Source organism: Petaurus breviceps, unplaced genomic scaffold, assembly GCF_028583685.1.
Source record: "Petaurus breviceps papuanus isolate PSGF00001 unplaced genomic scaffold, PetGlider_PUasm1.0 91133, whole genome shotgun sequence".
NCBI lineage: Eukaryota > Metazoa > Chordata > Mammalia > Diprotodontia > Petauridae > Petaurus > Petaurus breviceps.
In genome coordinates this window covers 27,691,366-27,709,436 of record NW_027187419.1, presented here as the reverse complement: position 1 = coordinate 27,709,436, position 18,071 = coordinate 27,691,366, and the positions used below count along the sequence as shown (strand labels likewise).

The following is an 18,071-nucleotide window of genomic DNA, read 5'->3' as shown; positions in this document are numbered from 1 at the left end:
TGTGTGTGTGTGTGTGTGTGTGTGTGTGTGTGTGTGTGTGTGTGTGTTGATGATGGTGGTGGTGGTGGCTTTCTAGGAAGGTGAGTCTCTTTCATATATTTAGGTTTGATAGAGAAGCAGAATGGGAAAAAGTGATTGCCTTATTATTAGACTTTCTCCTGAAATCTTGACTTATAACTTCTAGGGAGTAAATAGGTACACAAATGAGTGAGTGAATAGAGATTTAGGGGAAAACTGAATTGTGGAAAGATTCTCCACAGCTACTAAATACATATAAATAATGCTTTATTCAGCTTGTATCTTCTAATGGGCATATGGGAAGAGAATTGATATGTCCTGAAAAGCTCTTTGAAACTCACATATCTACCGGTGCATTGTATGTTTTTACCTTCATCAGTCTCAAATCTAGGCTGCTTTGCCCCAAGGCTTTCTCTAGTTCTTGGGGAGGGGGAGAGGAGGCTTTTTTGGATAATACCCATCCTGAATTGGCAATTCCTGATTCCTATCCAGACTATCCAAGACTATACCTTTGCCTGATCCTGAATTTTATAAATCTGGCTTCTTGGGCCCCACAGGACTCTATGTTAATACCTGCTACAAGGTTGGATTTTGAGGGAGGTCCTTGAGAAGTCTAATCATCTTCCTCACTCAACATACTCCTTTCCAGTCACAGGTACTCTGCACGGACTCATTCCTCAATGGTTTGAATATTCCCCACCCCACCCCCTTGCTATGATCTCCCCATCTCAATGATTTTGAAACTGTGGCTATCATGGTCAAACTCCATTCCCCATCCCCCATTGCCTGCTATCTCGCTCCCATTTCCCTCAATCCTACCCCCTAACCAAATGTCCCACTTCAGATCTATCTGCCCCTTTTTCTGTGTTCAGTAGAATGTCTTCTCCATAGTTAATATTTGCTTTTATTTTATATTTTTTTTTTATTTCCCACTTTCTGCATCTTCTAGCTCTTACTGAGACCTGTCTCTGTCATAATGACACTGCCTCCTCTAATGGTAATTCGAAGACCCCTTTTTGTATTGGAAAGTAAGCAGGTACATAGCACTTAGTAAGTAATCAAACCTCTGTGAAAGAAACAGAAGGTATGAAACCCTGTTCCTGACATAACAGGCAGGGTTTGGCTGAAACAGGAAGCTAATATTGAATGTATATAAGAAAAGCCCCAGAGAGGCACAGTCAGAATTTCTTGGAGCACTGTGGAGGCAGAAACAGATGCTGGGAGGAGGCTGAAGAGGGGCCCAGGAACCCAGAAGCCCCCTCCACCCCCAGGCTGGATAAGGTGATTCTGATTTTTTTGAACAAGCTGCAGAAGAGTGAGGAAGCATGACCAGGACGCAGGGACTTTGTCTGTTTGTGACTTGGTTTAGCCTTGAATTCCCGGGAGCAGAAATTGAGAAGGATTTGAGATGGACTGGACCCTGTGAACTTCAGTGTGGAGCACGACCTACCCAGAGAGCTGGACAAGGAACTGGGAGCCATCTGCCATTGAACCCAGGTGACAGTCTGGTGAATCCAGGTAGAATCTGGGACCATGGAAGGGGATCCAGAGAATCTGAGAACCTGCCCCAAGTCAAGATGAAAAGACCTCTCTGTGGGTACTGAGTAATGATGAAATTGTAGTTTACTAGTGACCTGGGGGTAAAGGGTTTATGTATTTTCAAATGATTGTACTTAGTGATGAATGATACCTAGTAATTAATTGCTGAATAAGTGACTAATTGAGCTAATTTAGTGTGCCCCATGAGTGGGAAACTTTGACTATTGTACTTTGAGATAATTGTTCTTTGTTCTAAATATTGTGACCACTTTGGTGAAAACTATGTGGCTATTTTAATGATAAACTGTTGAGAATACTATATTGTGATTTTCTCTGATAAGTTGTAATATTGTGAAAGCTGTACCTTGATTTCCTGTGAATGTTTTGCTCTGATTTGTTATGGAATAAGTAGAGTATTCACTATACTATATAATCAGAATCTTAAAAGCTGTTCACAGTAGCATTCTTCTGGAAAGCTGCTTGTGCATGGCTTAACATTATGGCATAGTCGGCAGGATTACAAAGTATAGTGCTTCTATTTGTTCCAGGATCCATGGCCATTTAGATTGAGATTGTAAGGACAATGATCCTGGAGGCCTGGAATGTAATGGCAAGCACAGAAATAGTTCACTCCTTGTTTCAGCTATTGAATTACACCTTGTTTCAGTCTGTTAAGAAACAGAACATGTGAACTCCACAGCTTGTGAACCCTAGAACTTGTGAACTCCTGGGGAGGAGTTAATGACTATAAAAGGAGAGCCCCAGGGCTAGAGACAGCAGGAACTGAGAAGAAAACTCTTGTGGTGGCAGAGTCAAGAAGGAGAAAACTTGTGGTATCCTGGCACTCTGTTTGTCTGCTCTGTCTGTGTTGGTGTTTGTTTATGATACTTTGTACAGAAGTCCTTACTGGAAGCCCTGAAAGGGGATTTTCTGGTTGTATGTGAAAAGAAGTCCTGGAGGAGGGTTTTGGACATCCTGAGACTTTACTGATGATTGGTGCTGAGCTCATGGACCTTGTTTGTGGGTCTGTGTTGATTTCTATGTTGATGATTTGTGTTGAGTTCTCAGACCTTGTTGGTGGGTCTGAGTTGATTTCACAGGCAGATAATGAATTGATGATGGTGCCGGCCATGTGTATGAATATTATTGTGGCTCTGTTATGCTTTGTCTTCCCAGAAATAAGAACTATGAAGGACTTGAGGTGGACTGGACACTCTGAGCTTCAATATGGAACTGGACAAAGAACTGGGAGCTGCCTGCCTTTGAATCCAGGTGACAGTTTGAGCTGGGACCATGGAAGAGGAACCATGGAAACTGAGAGCTAGCCTTGAGTCAAGCTGAAAGAAGACTTTACTTAGATATTGTACTGCCTTAGAAGATTGTGATTTACTTGTGACCAAGGGGTGGATGACCTGTGTATTTTCCACTACCCCTTAAGCTGGTATTGAGTAGTGACTGATAATTGAATAGTGACTGATGACTGAATAGTGACTGATTCGAAACTTAGTGTGCCCCATGAGTAGAGAGAACTTTGACTATTGTATTTTGTGACCCTTACAAGCCTCCTTAAGGATGATTGAATGATTGAGTTAGTAAATGATTGTACTTTGTTGAAAACTATTGTGACTACTTTGGTGAAAACTATGTGGCCATTTTAGTGATAAGTCATTGTGAATGCTGTATTTTGATTTTCTGTGATAAGTTGTAACATTGCAAATGCTATACTTTTATTTACTATGAATGTTTTGCTTTTATTTGTTATGGAATAAATAGAGTATTCACTATACTGTGTAATCAGAACCTTAAAAGCTGTTCACAGTGGCATTCTTCTGGAAAGCTTCTAGTGCTTGGCTTTACACCTCCCTGGTTACCCTTTCAAGCCTTGGTTGCAGTTCAATTCATACTTCCTGAGCCATTGGTCATGGCGGGTCAGAATATTGCTTGCTTCCTACTACCACTTCCAGACTCTCATTCCCTCTACTGTCACTAGGATGGTTGTGGTCTGGATACAGAGAAACTATGATGTGGTAGAGACAGGGGAAAGCATGCTCTTTCCCACCACATCTGCTATCCACTCAACTGTTCAGTTGTTTTTACGTTTTGAAGAAGTGCAAATGTTGTCAATGTTTTCTAAATTTTTGTGCCCAGGGCAAAGTTCTAGTTGCCATATCTAGTTAAGTTCTGATGACATATAATCACAGATGGCCTACTATGAAATCTTAAAAGGCAACTAATTATTGCAAGGGTTGTTGTTGCCCCCCTTCTTCTCTTATTCCTCTTTCTTCTCCTCTTCTTCCTTCTTCTCTCCCCTCCCCCCCTTCCTCCTCCTGGTTCTATTCCTTTCCCTCTTCCTCCTCCTCCTCCTGATCCTCCTAGCTTCTCCTACTTTTCCTTCTTTTCCTCTTACTCCTCCTCTTTCTCTTCTTCCTTTCCCCATTTCCTCCTCTTCCTTCATCTTCCTAAACATATTTAACAAGAAAAATACCCAACTCTAAATTCAAATGCACATGAAATCTCTTTAAGATGGATTAATTCACACACACACACACAAAACTATTTGCTTTAGAACCCTCAATATTCAACTATGTTCAGGGATGATAAGGGCAAGAACTTCATTTTAAACAGAAGATTTGCACAGTTACTATTTTTACCTGTGTTTGGTGGAACAGAAATGTACAGGTTAGTAGACTTCTAATTAGGTCACCCCAAACCCTCATTTGCAGAATGGAATTTCTCTAAGAGTCACAGACCTGAACCTACCTGTCTCTTCCGGTATTCAACACTGAATGAAAAAGAGTGTATAAAAATGTTCATTCAGATGTTAAAAAAGAGAAAAAACTTGGTTCCCCCTCCCCAGTTCAATATTTACTCCCATGAATCCACATTGCTTCTTGTGATTCTCAAGATGAAGTTTAAGGACTTGCTTGCCCGCTTCCCCCTTGCCATTTCTTGTATTGTCTCTTTGATATAAGCAGTGTTTTGGTTTAAAGGCTTAGGGCTCAAAGAAGCAAGCAGTATCCTTAGAGGTAAATTATCTTAAGATTAATCTTGCTAAAAGCCACAAGAAAAAGCAGGGTCCTGAGCTTTCCCTAGCCCTGCCAAGTTTGTGTTTTTTAAAACAAATTTCTTTAAAGCAAAATAAGTCATAATAGTTATAAAGGATGATGAAAGACTTCAAGAGGAACTCCCTAGAGTGAAAATCACTCAGCTTTCTCAGAAGCGTCATGGAACAGAGACTATGGCCTGAATCAAACTGGCTATATTATCTTCATGCTCTTGAATGTGCACCTCTTTAAGAAACAAACACCAAGTATAAGGAAATTGACACTGTTACCCAAAGAAACATTTATTTGTTTGGGGAAGGGGGTCAGCAGTGTGCAATTCAGGTAAGAGTGGGGAAGTCTTAGCAGTCCCTAGCCAACATCCTAAAACCAGCCCTTAACATGTATCAGCTGAAGGTTACTCATCTGCTTTAGAAAAATTAACTTTCTCATCACTGTGAGTCAGACTGCACTTAGACAGATAGGGCATTTAAAAAAGGTATTTACTATAAGCCAGGCATTATTTGTTTATGTGCTGCAAATACTAATACAAGCAAAATAAAGTAGTCCTTGCCCATAAGGAATTTATGCTGTAAAGGAGTTTATGTCCTAATCTAATGGATTACTGTCTTAAATTTTTATCTTGTTCTGGTTCTGCTGACACTCCCTTCCCCTTCTGGTCAGTATAGTAAGTTAATAAGTAGTCAAGAAAAGTAGAAAAAGTAGGAAGTAAGATAGCAAAAGGGAACTTTGAAGTCATGGACAAATTGTTGCAAAGATCAAAGGAACATTTTTTTTGTAAATTGTATCATATATTAACTAAAAATTACAACTTGTGCTGATTCAAGGAAAGCCATCTAACCTTTGGGGTGGTGCTTTTGATCCTATCATGTAATCTCAGAATAGCTCCAGATATCTGAAGTAAGAACAGCAGAACATCAAATGTTGCTGATAACTTTGAGATGCCCTGGATATGTTAATAAACTAACCCCAGGGTGGCATGGATAAAAGTTTGTCCTCAACAAAAAAATCTTATCAAAATGAGACCTCAAACTCCTGCCCCCTCCACCCTACCACCCCTGAATTCTTCCATTTCCATTGGGGTCATGCTAAAAATTCTCTCAATTCTAATCCATGAATGATTCTCAGTACCTTTCCTCCTCCGCATCCTCTTCCTCATGCTATCTATCTTCCTTCACCACTTTATCCCTGTCTACATGCCATCTGCCTCTATACCTTTTCATTTTTTGTCTCTGTACTTTCTATGCTATTTTCCCCTATGTCTTTGTGCCTTATTAAAGTGGAATTGCAGCTTCACTTCCTGCTGCCATCATGGTCTTTCCAGATAAGTACTCAAAGAACCAGGCATGCCTGTCCCATTTAATAATTTCATAAATTAGTTATTAATTCAATCACCATTAGAATGTTAGTCTAGGTGTTAGCAAGAATGCAATAGGAAAACAAACCTCTTGCTCCAGTTCAAACCAACTATGGTTAGGAAAAATACACCTAGAAAAAAAATAATTTCATATTCCAGCAAGGTACAGTCCTCATCTGGTACCAACATCTGAGGAACAGTTGGAAACTGCCTGTGGTTCCCTTAGGCCCTCTTTACCCTTAAAGATTCTGAAAGAAAAGCTCAGGTGACTAGACACATCTAGGATGCTTAAAAGATGGACTGATGGGTGAGGCCTTAGGAAAATGCTAGTGACACTGACTTCCAGAGGCAGCCCAGTGAGGGGAGCACAAACCCCCCACATCTCTGAGTTGCATGTATGCAGGTGATGCTATCTGCTGAAGATTAGCTCTAGTTTGTGTCTATGGAAAACTTTTTTCCTTTCATCTGAATATCAGTTAACATCAATTATACTTTGGATTTTCTGAGTACCTAGGTAACCCAGGAAGACAGAACACACAGACACAGATATAGACAGGCAGACACACACACACACACACATGCCCCCCAAAAAAAAACAACAACCCCCAAGCCCCATTAAGTCACTTAATATAAAAAAATTAGTGAATTTGGCAATAAATGATACTTCCTAACATCACATTCTGCCTAGTTACTTCATTTGACATTTAAGAATCATCATTCATGTCCTTTAAAGAAAAACCTCTTCCAAAATGTGGTAAGCTGCAGGCAATTATGAAGTCATTGCCATAGTAAACATATTTTAGATGATGATGGAAGTGCTGGCTTATATTGATAATAAAACTGCCTAGTATATAAGGTCAAGGTGAAGGGAACTTTAAGCCACAAAGTATACACATTGTTTGCTAATTATATACACACTTGTGGATACTGTGAGAAAATCAAGGACAATTATTTTTAATTCTAGTATCAACTTTAATCCACAAGATTCCAGAAATAGGTCTTTGGGGAGACTAACTACAATGAAAGATAGAGAAGGTATGAGATAGCCCACTAACCTACCTTGTTCATCCTACACTAATGTGATGACCAAGAATATTTCCCTGATACTTTTATCTTAACTTGAATGTTTCCCAGAGACTAAATTCCTTTGCATAGCTTCTTTAGAGCAGGAGAAAGAAAAATGCCACCATCTGCCAACTTCTAGGAAGAAATTGCCTCTAATTACATAAAATTAGAGGCAGAATAAATGTAGAACTTCTTATGAGTGATACTAACAACAACCTGAAATTTCTTCTCTTTTTGTGAGTAGAGAAGATGTAACCTTAGTGCAGATTACCAGCATATTTTTTAAAAAAAGTAATCCCCTTGGCAATATATTTGTGACATGGTGCCCAGACATTAAACACAAAGTTTCAAGTAGAGAAGGGAGAGTCACTAGTGCTTTTGTTTCTATGGTTAGGTCCTTTATTTGTGGAATATAATTTTCTTTAAAAAAAAAAAGCTCAAGAAAGGAAAGAAAGAAAAAAAAAACACGTCCACCTAGGGGTCCCATACCCACAGAGGAATGAGGAGATTGATGAAGAACCGGGTGATGGATGTGTCCAGGGCTCCAGTTTGTAAGATGAAACTAATGCTGGAAAGCATGGAGGAGTCTTTTTCAGCCAGGTCAGGATTAAATGAGGATGGTTATTTCTTTTTACTGAGAAAACAGCAACAACAACAAAAACCCAGGGTGGAGAAATGCTGATGTGTTCCACCAAGAAGCTACTTGAGAAATGCTTGAATGCCACTGAAAGCTAATCACACACCAGTCATGGTTCATAGAAATCCAATGGAAAAGAGAGAGAATGTGGTCTTCATAGAGCCCTAGTAAGATTGAAGAAAGGTGACTGTCTGAAATGTTTCTCATTTAAATCTGAACACACACCTTTTCCCTCACCCCAAATAAGATCTTCCTTTTATTATGGTTCAAGCTTATTAAGAGAAGTGGCTGTTATTGTCTTTGTATTCTCAGAACATGATATTTCTTGAATTGAATTACAACAATAAACCCCCTAACTCATTGGACATGTCATTTGTTTTCATACTAAAACTGTATTATGAAGTAATAATTCCCAATACTGGCTTCAAATATATTATGTACTCTTTAGTATGAACTACTACTTTTAGGTTTGACACATAATGTCTCTACTCCATACCTTCATTTTTACCAACTCTTTGACACCTTAACACTCAGTTTACATCTAGGTAGAGGCAGAGTAGACAACTGGTCCAGATTTAGGAAACCTGATATCCATTTGCATTCTTACTACCACTAGTTTTTCCTGTTCCCAAATTAGGAGGGCTCCAGCTTATTTGATGTTCCCCTTCACCAGTGAAATAACACTAATGAGATAACTTGCAAAGAAGTCAGCATGGCAGTCTTAGAGATTTTAGGACTATTTGGAAGAAACAGAATAATGATCAGTGTTTTGGACTGGCTTAGTCTTAAAGCTCATAGTTATTTGTAGGCTAGAACATTAAAACTGAAAACAACATGTTTATGTACCCAGTCACCTGGCTATTCCCAGGCATCCAACAAGTCTTTCCCAAATCTAGTTCTAGTACCTCTCCTTTCTTATTTCCTATTTATTCTGTATATAGCTTGCTTGTATATATTTATTTGTCTATTGGTCCCCCCCCCCCCCATTAGATATGAGTTCCTTGAGAGTAGGGATTGTCTTTTATCTCTTTTTTGTGTTCCCAGCTTAGCACAATGCCTGGCACATAGTAGGTGCTTAATAAATAGCAATAGATTGACTCATCTGAGTGGTCCCTTCCTATCTGAACCCTACCATAAATGTCAATCCAACTTCATTAGGGCCAGATTTTCTTTTATGATGCCAACTCCTATCTGTCCTTGATAGCTTGTGGAAAATAAAATTAATAAAGGCAAACTGAGATAATGACTCTGAGCAAAATCAATTTATCTTTGTTATTTTATTTGCCACAATTGTGGGGGCCCTTCTAGGATCATGGAAAAGAAGTTAGTGTCCTAAAATCTTTTGGGGAATCTCCCCTTTTGGAGGCCTCCTGGTGAGGCTTTTTCACCTAAAAGGGGGCATCTCCTGAGGACCTGTAAGCAGAGATCTGGCTCTTCCCCTGACTTTAAATTCCACAATTTTGACTCTGAATTAGAAGGTAAGCTCCCTGCTGGGAAAAGTTATAATTTTATCTGCTTATATCTGTCTCGGGGGCTGTTTTGTGTTCAGTATGATAATTTGGAAATAATTGGTGATATAAAGTCTGTGAAAATCCATTGGGGACAATTCCTTGAAGGGTGTTTTTTCCTCAAGGAAGACCCTTGATTGTGGTTGGGAGTTGATCAGGGTGTGCACGATATGTTGACACTCTTTAGAAACTATGCAGAACTGGAAATGCTTGTCTTCCTAGTTGGAGAGGGGCATAATTAAAACAGAGCAAATTATCTTAAATCCTACCTTTGGCCTGACAGAGATTTTTATGTGTAAACACTGATTCTTTTTGAAGTTCTTTAAACTAGTGTTTAATATCGTTGTGTCTGTTCATTTGTATAAATCAAGCTGTTTTCTTCCCATGACTTGGTCAGCCTGGAAAGTTTTTTTTGTCTATGTGCAGTCTTCATAGTTATAGTCTCTCCCTTTCTACTGATTCTGACCAAGTTAGAAAGCAGGCAAGGTCAGCTTTCTAAAGAGTTAAGAAGGAGTCTGTAGGGAATTTATAGTATCACAAACTAATCAGAGTTTAAAATACAATTTCTCTACCATGAATTTTCAAATTGTGGTTTGAATGCTTTTATAAATATTAAAATATTTAAGTGAGTTTCAGAGTAACATTCTGTAGAAATTTGTTTTTAGGAAAAATAAAAAGTAGGAAACAATAAACAAATTTGAGATAAGTACTCTAGGTGTTTCTCTTCTCCCATTCAAATTAAAAAAGATGAACTTAGCAGAACTTAGGGTTAGATCTACTCAAACCACCCTTGTGATGTAGAAATAATCAACTTTGCTTTTGTTAATCAGTTCCTGCGAGAGATCAAATGATATTTGTACATCTTATGTCTTAGTTGGCAAGAAAAGGTCATTGGGGAACTAAAATCCATTGTCCTACATGTGTATGAGTGTAAGAACAAAGAAAGGGAAATCAGTTTGGGCTATGTTTTCAGCAAATTTACAGTATGAATTATAAGAATTGTCTTTCTTTTTGACCCTACAGCATGGGTTTGTTTAAATCAAGGAGTGACTTGAGGATGAGTGAAACTTAATCCTTACTTTTAAATAGCTTAAATAAAGTTAATTTTAAACATTGGAAATTATAAATCTATATTTAATTGGGCTCTGAAACTTAAAAAAAAAAAAGAATTACCCAGGGTGGCATGAGAAAGGAATTGATGAGTTTAAGATATAGACTGGTATATCTATCCAGGAAAAGAACAAGAAAAAGAAAACTCTAAGCCGACAATTTAGGCTGGATATTTCTACTATCTGAAAGAAGGTCATGTTGTTAAGAATTGTAAAAGAAGAGGTGGGTAGACTTGATGTCATTTGATAACTGGAATATTAGTTAGTGATTTACTGAAGAAACAGTGTTCCTTAGTGAATCAAAGAAGGGATTGAGAAGATTAAAATTAATATTACCTCAAGTTTCTACTGTATTGATTTCTATGGTATTTATTCTATAACATGATTTATTTTATGTTGTGTTGATTTTAATAATTTAGTCTGCATCTGCGAAAAGCCATCTTTCTATGTCTTTTGAGTTGAGTCTGGGAATTTCACTTTCCCTCTGAGTTAGCTTAAAGGTAGAATTAAAAGAAAAGTTGTTATGTCTCATACGAGTAGCCCTTGGAATCCTTCCAGGATATTTGTTTGTTATCTTTAAGCCCCATAAGTTAACTTGGTACCATCCCCAAAAGATAAGTCATTTATCCTTGCCTTTCCTTGTGCAATTAGAAGAGTTTTTCATTTCTTCCAAGAAGACAAGTCTGGTAGTTTTGATTCCCTGGCAAAGAATACAAGATACAGATGGACCCCATAACACAATTAACATTCCTTATTTATCAGAGGGGACATGATTAGCCTCACCTGAATGCCTGCCCACCTTCCTTAGTGTAGCCAGTCATAATATTCCATGCATACCAAGACCTCCTTCTTTGTTGTGTATCAATAAAGAAGGTTCCCTCCTTCTCATTGAGGTCGCTGATTTTACGAAGGTTGATGGTCTGACCCACTTTTACAGTTAATAAAGTGGTTTTGCTCAAAATCATGTACCTCAGTTTACCTTTATTGATCTAATTTACCATAAGTTGTAGTAGCTTCTGATTGGTTAATTGCCATAAAATCTGGTTCAGTGCCCTCCATTTGTCTGACTGGATGAATGTGCTAATTCTCTACCCAATTTCAGAATCATTCATACAAAGTTAAAATTGGAAATTAAAGATGTGTGGTGGTCTCTCTGTCCTAGTTGCACTGTTCCAGATCATGTAGGAAGAGATGTAATTTGTCTGGCACTGCCTTGGCTACCAGGTCCTACAGGAATTACTCAAAGTGGGGAATCACACCAGCAATACAGCCTAAACTGGTTCAAACTGATCCAAACTAGCTAAATCTAATCTAAACTGGTTCAAACTAATTTAAGATAGATGTGTTTAGGTAACTAGATAACTAGTACTTAGGCATTTTGGTACTGTCTATGGGACAAAAATTGGCCTCTAATCTGTATGTGGTCAGAGTCAACCAAAGCAGGCTAGAGAGAAGAGAGTCAGGAAGCAAACAAGTTTAATTTCAAAGTGAGGAAAATGCTTACAAGTGTAAGTCCTCCTGATCAGGAAGGTTCTCTCACTTGTGGCAGGGATAGGGTTTTTAAGCATGAAAACCACAGAAAGGTGGAACCCAACGTGGTCATTCTTAGGTCTTGGATAAATAGTTCCCATGGCAGACCCATGTGTGCAGGCATTTTGGGGATTAATACAGTCATTCTTGGCTCCTGTGGGAACACTCTCCAAGTTGTTAGAATCACTGAGCCTTGTGATTATCTCAGGCCTTAAAGGTTGTTGAACATTGTGACTGTTCGTTGGGATACAGAACCAGACTTAGGCTGGAGGGAACAGGAGTGTAGCATCTGGTTGGGTTCACTGAGCAGTTACAAGCACAGGGATTGTTCAGAGTGTCAGGAGATATGATGGAAGACTTTCTACTGTAATATGTTGGTTGTAGTACCATCTCTCAGGTCTCTGGGAAATAAGGAAACTCCAACAAATCCAAATAGTATAATATCAAAAGCAATACAAAAATCATGTGATTTTGCCAGAGGGTGAGCTCATCTAGAGAACGAGTGCAAAGGATTGTTGTTATGTCAAGCTCAGCGCACAGCTTGCTTACTGGGCCTTAACTCTAGAAAACAGGGTATCTCCTAATATCTTGACAGTACTTAGGCACACAGGCAATTAGGTCCATTGGTAATTAGGTACTTAGGTACAAAGCTACCTGTGTGACCCTGGGCAAGTTACTTAACCTCTCTCAGACATTTTCCTTATCTATAAAATAGAGATTATAATAACCCCTACCTTACTTACCTTTCTGTGTGGAAAAAATAGGACATTATATACAAACTCTTACACACAAATCTATATTTACATATCCTATAGATTGAAAATTCTTGAGAAGTATGCAAGTTCCCTGAATATGGAGACTATTTTTCATTTTTGGTTTTATATCGTTCAGAACTAAGAAAGTGTCTATAATGAAGTAAACATGTATTGAAAGACTGTGAAATCTTTGACTCCAATTCCTTTAAGGATGGATAGATATTTTTAATCCCTCCACTCCATTCTGAAGCATTAGCAAAACATTTGAGAAATTGTCATTTGAGGGAAGAAGTTAAATGGGCTTGAGACAGCTGCTGATGAATTTCACGTTGACCTAAAGACATTCGCTGAGAGAATCTTCCTCCAAAGACTATTTACAATAATGACAAATTTGGGTGGTTTGGGATGTTGGTTTTCAAAAGGGATAACCACCATCTGTGCTACCAATGTGACAGGCTTATGCAAACTTAATCTTTGTGTTTTGGAGGAACCAAAAATTTCTGTTTAAGGGTTAGACAGGATCCTTTTGTCTGTAGGTTGAAATGATGTGAAGCCATCATAGTCTTTGCTAAATTGTAAAAATAGTAGACTGTTCAGAGTCTTATATCCCTGAACATCAATTCCTTTTATATTGGCCTGGTCGTCTTGGCAAAGTCTTCTTTGGGTAAAAAGATTCATACTGACTGGACAGTACCCCATTCATGTAAATCCAAGATGAAGCCAGTATAGGAATGAGACAGTGACCTGATGAATTAATTATTGTCTTGGCCTAGGATAGGGGTCCTTAAATTGTGTGTGTGTTTGTGTGTGTGTGTGTGTGTGTGTGTATGTGTATGTGTATGTATGTGATGGACCTCTTTGGTAGTCTGATGAAATCTATGAACCCCTTCTCAGAATAATGTTTTTAAATGGATAAATCAAAATACAGAGGATCACAAAAGAAACCAATTATATCAAAATATAGTTATTTTTTTAAAAAGTCTATAGAACCCATGTTAAGAATCCCTGACCTAGGAGGAAAGCAGATAGAACCAGCTCTACTCAAAATTTGACAGTTTGACATAGGTACCATTTCATTTCTATTTCTATGTCTCAGAGGAGAGCCAGCTTGAAGATACAGTGGGTAGAATAGTTTTGTAGTTAGGAAAGACAAACAATAAAGGACAACTCATTGTTTTAAGTCTTGAGTTCATAATATCTCTTTTTTGTAAATAGGTTGCGGGGGTGGGGCAGGAAAGAAAAGGGATGACTAACACTTACCATGTGGTCATCCTTCAGTAATCCTTGAAATTCCTCAGCATGCCACTGAAGACATGCCAGATGGTATGGGGTATGCGGTGATTTAGTGAAGTATTAAACTATGTTATACTATAGTATTATAGCAAAGTACCATAGTTTGTAGAAGAGTGCATATTCAAGGAGCACAAAACCTTAGGTATAGCATGGACCATATTTGCTCTAGGGATCACAGCTTTGCTGTGATGAAAGGCTAAGTATAGAAGCCTAAAATTTTTGTGTTGACCTTAAAAGAAAACGGATAGCTCTATACAAATTGAAAAGGGTGAGTACTGGAAAAAATTGATCACTTCCCTATATTAGCAAAAAACGTTTATGAAGAGCTATCTATACTCACTGTCTCTACTTCCTCTCAGTTCATTCAATCCTCCATCTTTTGGTTTCTGACCTCATCACTTAAATGTGATCACCTTCTCCAAAATGACCAACAATCATTTAATTATCAAATCTAATGACTTCTTCCTGGTCTTCACCCTTCTTGACCTCTCTGCTGTGTTTGTCACTTTTGACCACTCTCTCCTTTTAGATACTCTTTCTGCTTAAGGTTTTCTTTCTTGATTTTGCTCCTACCTGTCTAGCCATTCCTTAGTCTCTCCTGCAGGCTCATCATCCATATCACATAGTCCTGTGAGTGTTCCCTAAGATCTGTCTTGGAACATCTTTTTTCTTTCTATACTCTCAGTGATTTCATGATCTTCCATATATTCCATATAATTATCATCTTTGTGCATATGAATCATAGATATCCATATTTATGTATCATCTATGCAATTATATATGTATCTACATGTATATTTATGTAATTATGTATGTATGTATTATGTATCTCTGTCTCAACTACTCAGTGCTGACTGCTGATGGAACCACATTGATTAGTGATAAAGATGTGTTCCTAGAGAACTGGGCTGAACATTTCCATAGTGTTCTCAACAGACAATCATCAATCAATGCTGAAGCCACTGACCATTTACCTCAGGTTGAAGTCAATACCTCTCTAGACAAATTTCCAGCTGAAGATGTTTTGAATGCAAAGCCCCTGGTGCTGATTCTATTTCAGCTGAGAATTATAAGTTGATATGTAAAAGCTTATTAAAATCTTCTGGATTATATGGCAAGACGATCTTATCCCCCAGAAGTTCAAGGATGCCGCCATTGTCCATCTCTAAAGGTATAGGAAATAGACTGTCCTTTTGACAAGCACAGTGGGGTCTCCTCATTAATGGGCTGATACTTCACCTGGAAGATGGTCATCTACTTGAGAGCCAATGTAGACTATCCACTAGAAAGGGTTGAGAAATGGTGTAATGGGAATGTAAATTTTTAAGATTTTCCCTGCCCCTAGGCTTAAGTGCACCTGGAGCCTGTGGTGGAGGCTTGTTTCTCAGGAGATACTATGTGATTGGCCAATGGGTCAAGAAGGTTGTTACTTTCTCTGAGCCAGGAGAAGGCTATATAAGCCCTGATGTGAGGCTTTATTTTGGGGCTCGCTTTGAGAAGTGTTCTGTGATTTGACCAGATGAGACTCTGGGCAGCCATTGTTGAAAGTGCCCCCCCCCCCGCCCCACCCGCCCCAGCTTTGAAAAACCCAGATGTTGATGTTTCCCTCTCTGGTAACTGTGATTTGGTATGGATGTAATGGTTGGAAACCTGTCTGCTTGATCTGTTTCTCTGTCTTGATAATTCTGTCTGTATACTCTGAAGTTCGGGGTGCTGACCTTTTTCTCCTGAACTAGGTAAATTATATATGTTTGACTGATTAAAGTAAGCTTGTTAACCCATTTTGAGTTGCTTTCCTTTAGCAAAGCAGATCTAAGAACCTGTGGTGGCAGCCACCCTGGGGATTCTGGGGTGCTTGCCGCTTGCTACAAATGGTCAATCTGGTGTTTTCTGCCAAGTAGAACAGAGGTCTGTACAGAATGTTTGTAGATCTGACCAAGGCCTCTGATACTGTCAGTTATGAGGGCTTATGGAAGACATATCAAACCCAAGGTGTCCAAAAGAGAACTTGTTTTCTTTTGCCTCAAATCTCCCCCTCTCAAAGCCTTCAGAGCCACGCCCTTTCCTAGTTGTGTCAGTGCTGCCAGCATCCTTCTTTCCAGCTAGGCTAGTGTCCTCCACTTCTCACTTGCTCCTGTTTCCTGTAAATCAGGTACCAAATCTTACATTTCTACCTCCACAACGATTCTCAAATCTAACCCCTTCTTTTTACATAGATAGCTTTGAACAGTTTGGGTCCCAATTTCCATTTATCTAAATTATTACCAAGGATTCCTAATCAGTCTTCCTACTTCAAGTATCTTTCCATTTTAGTGTATCCACTACACTACTGCCAAATTGATTTTTCTTAAACTCAGATCTGACCATGTGACTCCACTTTTCAATAAATTCTATTATCACACTTTTGCTTCTAGGATGAAAGATAAACTTTGTTTAGCTTTTAAAACCCTTCACAACCTGGACCCAATCTATCTTTTTAGTTCAATTTTGCCTTACTACCCCCAACTGAACTCTGCAATCCAGTCAAACTGGCTTTCTCTTGGTTCGTCATACTTGACAAATCTTATGTTTCTGTACCTTGGTAATGGGATCCCCTGGGGCTGGCATATTTTTCCTCCTCTCCTCTTACATGTAGATTCCTTATCTTTTGCATGAAGCCTTTTCTGGTTCCTCAACAGCTAATGTCCTCCTTCCCAAATTATCTCGTGTCTTATTACTAGACCTTATTCAGGACAGTACCCTGGCAGTTTAGGGTCAATACTGGAACAAAATGGAACACTTATAGATCATTCATCAATTAACCAAAATTTTTCTTAGTCATAAATGAAGAAAGAGGACTATGCATTGAGGACAGGCATTAAAGACAACTCAAGCTGATTTAGTTGAGCAGAGGTACCTTGCCTGAGTTTCCCATTGCTTTCCTCTAGAAGAGCATCAGAGAACATCTAGAGTTTTCCAGGGCTGATTTGTACTCAAACAATGAGAAAGTAATATCAGCTGACTGAGCCCTTAGTCACCTGAGCCAATCAGTCTCAAGGAAGTTCTAAATACCTTTTAAGGAGTCTGGTAGGGTACTGAAGGTGTCCTGGATCATCCAACCCCACAGTAGCACCTCCAGCTGCATCCAGCTAGAGAAGCACTTGAGCATCTTTGGCCTGATGAAGCCTGGTAGGCTAGTCTGTTCCAGCAGTAGGAAGATGGCCACACTTTTGTGCCAAGTAGGCACAAATCCAGCCCTTGTGGCATGGGGGCAGCTTGTTGGTCTAGAATGCCTCTAGAAGAACAGTCATGGGTTCTAACAGTAATATTGTACCATGCCGATTATGGGACCAGACTAGACCTTGCACATCATGCTGAGCACCGTCAATGCCAGTGCCATACACTGTCTAGTCAGCATGACCTTGGAGTCCCTGGCAAATAGGTTGATATTGTCAAAGATATGACCCTTCAAACTCTCATTCTCATGTGTGGTGCTATCACTTCAATAGCTGGAGACTTTGATGGGAAGATGGAGTAACTGTATCTCTGATACCTTGTCAGACAACAGAAACTGTGGTGAGACGTGGGCCTAATACTGGCCTCTTCTAGGCCATTAATTAGATATTATAATGATTCTGTAAATAACTACTAGTGTGATTTTGGGTAAGTCATATTTCTTCTCTTAGCCCTAGTTTCTTAATCTGAAAAAGGTGTGTGTGTGTGTGTGTGTGTGTGTGTGTGTGTTACTAGATGTTCTCTAGGCAACTTGGTGGCAAACTAGATAGAACCCTGGCCTTGACACCAGGAAAACCTGAGTTAAATTTGACTTCAGACACTTTGTAGCTGTATGACCCTAGGTGATTCACTTAACCTTTGTCTGCCTCACTTTCCTCATCTGTACAATGGGGATAATAATACCACCTACCTCCCAGGGCTATTATGAGGATCAAATGAGATAATATTTGTAAAATGCTTAGCACAGGGACTGGCGTATTGTAGGTGCTTAATAAATGCTTGTTAAAATAAAAATTTCTAATGTCTAAAATTTTATGATCTATGGTCTATAGCTTTGGATTAAAAAAATTGAATAGCTTTATTTTGGGAGCTCTATGAAGCCTTTCACAAACATTTTAGTTAGTGACAGTTCTCATCTTAAGTTCTGTTGTCAAGAAAACTTATACAGATTTTATATGGGAGATGGGAGATGGCTCAGATTTCA

General features: G+C 38.9%; 1 pseudogene; it reads left to right on the top strand.

Moving 5' to 3' along the window:
- LOC138154736 (ubiquitin-conjugating enzyme E2 C pseudogene) overlaps positions 1-18,071 on the top strand; it is an 81,681-nt pseudogene that overhangs the window by 26,811 nt on the left and 36,799 nt on the right.